Below are 5,601 nucleotides of genomic sequence, written 5' to 3'. Positions count from 1 at the left end.
ACACGCTAGGGCCGCGTGGGCCCCCCTTAGGCCGCGCCGCCCTAGTGTGGCGGCTCCCCGTGGCCCCACTTCGTTTCTCCCTCGGTCTTCTGGAAGCTTCGTGGAAAAATAGACCCCTGGGCGTTGATTTCGTCCAATTCCGAGAATATTTCCTTACTAGGATTTCTGAAACCAAAAACAACGAAAACAAAGCAATCGGCTCTTCGGCATCTCGTAAATAGGTTAGTGCCGGAAAATGCATAATAATGACATATAATGTGTATAAAACATGTGAGTATCATCATAAAAGTAGCATGGTGTTATCGCCAGATTTTGGCGATATCAGGAGATAGGCCGTAAGCGAGATGGGCTTGAAGGATATACACATGGAGGATCTCTGAAGAGGCCTTGCATGAGAGTTTGGGCTAAATTGCCCATGTATCTGTATTTTATTAGATCGTGTTTTAGAGTTAAAAGGTAGAGTTTGGCCCATGCACGGTTATGTGCACGCTGGAATTAGAAAGTCCCCAGGACTATAAATATGTATCTAGGGTTTATGAAATAAACAACAATCATCGTTCAACAAACACAAACCAGGCGCATCGCCACCCCTTCTTTCGAGGGTTTCCTTCCGGGTAAGCATCATGCTGCCTAGATCGCATCTTGCGATCTAGGCAGTACGCGTTTATTCGTCAACCTTGTGCTACTCGTGCTGAAGCGTTGTTGATGGCGAGTAGCACTACCTATCTTAGGTGTTTTGGGGCTTGCATTGATGCTTTTCTTATGCATATCTGCTTAGCAATGCCGTCCCTTGACACCTAGCTTCCCTTACGCCTATCTGGGCGTAAGGGCAGCATCTTGCTTGTTCGATACTTAGTAGATCCGATCTGTTATAGTTGCTCCTTGTTCTTCAAGGATTAGTTTAATATCTGCATGATTAGGCCTTATGCTGGGGTTGGAGGATCCGGTAGTGCGCTAGGTGTTGTTTACCGTTCCTAGAAGGGATGTTCCGGGAATTGACGTAACGTTGGTTTTTAGGCCTCTTCTAGGGATAGTTTGCATCATCTTTCGTATCTGCTAGGCCCAACTACGCGTAGGATGTTATGCGGTGAAAACCCTAAACTGTCGTAGATTGCTTTAGCTTTGTGTCGATCAAGCAGGGTCCCCATGTCATTGCAAATCCAGCGTGAACCATGGGGCGATCGGCTCTTTGAGCCGATCCACGAGGCAACCTCGAGAGCCGATAGGGCTCGTATTTAATGTTTACGTGTCTACCATGCAGGAACAATCGAAGCAATCTAACACCTTCCCGATCGGGTCTAGGTCGGGTGGCACGCCCTTGCAACCGCCGGGACGTGTGCGAGGAAACTTGCGGGACGACGCGAGGTGCCAGGGTCCACTAAGCGGCCTTGGGAGCCTCCCGGCTCTTCGTGTTGCTTAACCACTGCTCGCCGGTGAGTTTTGGTAGGCAACACATTCTGGCACGCCCGGTGGGACCATCTTCGACAGCATCCACGTCAACACCTGCGTCCGAGATGGCGGACGAACCGATCAAGTACGAGGATCTCCCTGCGGAGCACAAGAAGAAATACGATGAGCTAAAGGCCATCTGTGAAGCCGAACTCATCGGCTCCTTTGAGAAGACCCGTTCACACGACATCAGGGTCAAAGGAGACACACGTCCGTTTCCTGGCATCAACATGGTGGATCTTAGCCACTCCATAAGGTGCGAGCCAGGGTTCTCTTTTAATGTCAACATGGCAGGGCTTGTGAGCCGCCATGGCAAAGAAAAAGCAGAGAGCAGCCACTCCCATGGCAAGGATAAAGAGGAGGCCGATCCACGCGACCGGCCCCATGATGATGATAGACGCGTACCGACCGAGGAGGAAGTGAGAAGCGTGCGGTATCAACGTCCACTCTCCGCGCATCTCCTTAACAAATATGGACAGCAGTATGACTGACGTCGGCGCCACGACGTAGATGATGAGAGACATCGTTGGTCTGATGAAGAGGATAGGAGGTATCTGATGACCCACAAGTATAGGGGGTGTATCGTAGTATCTTCGATAAGTAAGAATGTCGATCCCAACGAGGAGCAGAAGGTGTTGACAAGCAGTTTCGATGAAGGTTTCACTGTAAATGCTCACAGACAAGTATTTAGGGGGTTTTGATGTAACAGATGAATAAAGTACGAGTAGGTAAAATGCGAGAGAAATAATTGCAGCGAGTGGCCCAATCCTTTTTAGCACAAAGGACAAGCCGGTTTGTTTACTTATAATGACCAAACGTTCTCGAGGACACACGGGATTTTAGTCTAGTGCTTTCGCTACATACAGCTGATTAATCTTCATTGTTTTGATAAGTGTTGTGTGGGTGAACCTGTGCTAATGTACCGCCCTTCCTAGGACTAATACATACTTGTGATTATACCCCTTGCAAGCATCCGCAACTACAAGAAAGTAATTAAGATAAATCTAACCACAGCCTTAAACTCGAGATCCTGCGATCCCTCCCGCATCGATATACCAACGGGGGTTTAGGTTTCGTCACTCCGGCAACCCCGCAATTGGCAAACGAGTACAAGATGCATTCCCCTAGGCCCATAAATGGTGAAGTGTCGTGTAGTCGACGTTCACACGACACCACTAGAAGAATAACATCACAACTTAAATATCATAACATTGAATATTACTCAGCCATAGTTCACTACTAACATTTAGACTTCACCCATGTCCTCAAGAACTAAACGAACTACTCACGAGACATCATATGGAACATGATCGGAGGTGATATGATGATGAATAACAATCTGAACATGAACTTGGTTCAATGGTTTCACTCAATAGCATCAACAACAAGTATGAATAGATACCGGGAGAGTTTCCCCTATCAAACAATCAAGATCAAACCCAAATTGCTACGGCGGTGACGAGGTGCTGCGGAGGAGATGGCGGTGATGATGGTGGAGATGATGATGATGGTGATGGAGATGATGTCCAGCTCGATGGCGGTGACGATGGCGTCGATTTCCCCCTCCGGGAGGGAATTTCCCCGGCGGATTCCTGCCCGCCGGAGAGCTCTTTCTCTCTCGGTGTTCTCCGCCCCGCGAGGCGACCGTAACCCTTCGTGAGGATTCCTCTCGTGGCTTAGGTCTTCGGGACGAAGGGTTTCGCGAAGAAAAGGAGGCGAAAGGGGCCGAGGGGCCTCCACACCACATGGTGGCGCGGCCGGGCCTTGGGCCGCGCCACCCTATGGTGTGGGCCCACCCTGGGTCCACCTGGCTCCCCCTTCTGGCTTCCTCCGTCATCTGGAAAAATAGGAGTTTCTGTAAAACTTCCTTCCACAATTGATCTTCCGAAATATTGCATCCTGACGGTGCTTTTTCCAGCAGAATCCTGGCTCCGGTGCTCGATCTCCAAATAATCATGAAACATGCAAAATGGATGAAATAACATAAGTATTGTGTCCCAATATGAAATATATCAATGAATAACAGCAAATTATGATATAAAATAGTGATGCAATTTGGACGTATCAACTCCCCCAAGCTTAGACTTCGCTTGTCCCCAAGCGAAACCGAACTCGTAAACAGGTCCACATGTTTATGGAGTGAAGAGTCGATAAATAAAATACGGACAAGAAGCATCATATTCATTCACACAAGACATTACAGTAAACAACTTCCTCATATAACTCAATCTTGAAACAAGTATAAGGTAGTCACAAATAAAGGTGCATAAGGAATCATAATTGGTGATGGCAAACTTTGTTCTTGGTCAGAGAACATTTAACAAATTATATTCATCTATTGAGCAGCGCTCTCATATTAAAAGCTTATGGTAAACTTGCATACTCAATCATATTTATCATTGATGACTCTCAAAGTTATATTCATTCAAGGTAAAACTTGTACTAAACAAGAAAGAGTAAAGACATGATGAAGCAAATCACAATATAATAGTTTAATCACAACAACTCAAATGCTTGCTTGAGATAGAGGGAAATAGGTTTACTGACTCAACATGAAGTAAAAGACAGGCCCTTCGCAGAGGGAAGCAGAGATTAAATCATGTGCTAGAGCTTTTTCAGTTTTGAAATCATATAAAGAGAATAAAAGTAAAGTTTTGAGAGGTGTTTGTTGTTGTCAACGACTGGTAGCGGGTACTCTAACCCCCTTGCCAAACAAACCTCCAAAGAGCGGCTCCCATGAAGGACGTTATCTCTACCAGCAAGGTTTGGATGCACGAGAAGTATTCCCTCTCAGTACAGGTCTTTGGCTAGCAAGGTTAATTAGCAAGCATAAGAATTGAGGTGAAACAAACAAATATACATGTGATAGAAACAATCATGCATCTTACTTGTAAACACAAACAGTTTTAACTTTAGAATACTAAGCTAAGAACTGATAAGAAAGATAATAATATCTTCTACATGTACTTCCTCTATTCATCTAAAACTCAAAGTGTTGTTGCTATTGACCATTGCTAAGTTTGCCAAAACCAAATAGATTAACTCAATGCTCCCAAAGTGGTACCAATACTAAAATCAAGATCAATCATATAGTAGAAATTGCGAACTAAAATAAGGTGTGCAATATGTAAATGATAAGACTTCTCATTAATATTCCATAACGATAACTCACACCAAGGGATACATAGACAAACTAAAGGAGAGATACTCCACACTGCAACCCATCTCATACGATAACTTCCCTACTCATGATATGACACTACTTGATAGTAAAAAGTAAAAGGTAATGATAATGTGATACCGCGGCACTCCCCCAAGCTTGGAACAAACCAAGGGGATGCCAATACCGATGATGGATTACTCCTTTGGTGATGGTGGTGATGAATTCCCGTCTTCAGACTTCCAAGATAAAGGCTCTCCATCAACAAATGACATCTTGGTCTCGGGAATCCTGAAACTAGCAGCACGGCTTATATGTTTAAACCTGTTTTCATACTCACGAGTTCTGATTATGAATGTCATAGAGTTGAGCTTGGAGTTTGTTGGTGGTGTCGTGAAGTGAGAGGATGTCGCCCCATAACTTTGCAGCTTTCCTTCTCGTGCTCAAGCAATGAGTTCAGACACAATCTTGTGAAAGATATCCACTTCACGCTCGGCCATCTTCTTATAATTGAAGACCTCTTGTTCTAGCTTCTCCATCCTGTCTTCCAAGCTTCCTTCTCCTTTGGGACCCTGAACATCTTTGATCTGCAGTTTTCCCTCGACGAGCATCAACTCCTTTGGGTGCATCCTCAGCTCCTCCATGTACAAGTTGCCAACATCCTTGCAGGAGCCATCATTCGGAGTTCCCGATGAAGACATGATGGCTCTAGATCTAAAACAAATCCTGGCAGAAACAGCTCGAAACAAAACACGTCGAGAAAACGATATACGGACCTCCGGGGGTCCGGGGATTTTATAATAAAAAAATTCAGAACAAACGGAAAGTACCAGATCGAACAAGAGTCGGAAAGGGGCGACGAGGCGGCCGGACCACGTGGCGGCGCGGGCCCGAGCCGGGCCGTGCCGGCCCGTGGTGCCACGCCCTCGTGCGTCCTTTCCACTCCGTTTCGAACTCGTAATTTTTCATATTTTCCAAAAACAACAAAAATA

Source organism: Lolium rigidum, chromosome 1 (assembly GCF_022539505.1).
Source record: "Lolium rigidum isolate FL_2022 chromosome 1, APGP_CSIRO_Lrig_0.1, whole genome shotgun sequence".
In the NCBI taxonomy this organism is placed as follows: domain Eukaryota; kingdom Viridiplantae; phylum Streptophyta; class Magnoliopsida; order Poales; family Poaceae; genus Lolium; species Lolium rigidum.
Note: the sequence above shows the minus strand (reverse complement) of the source record.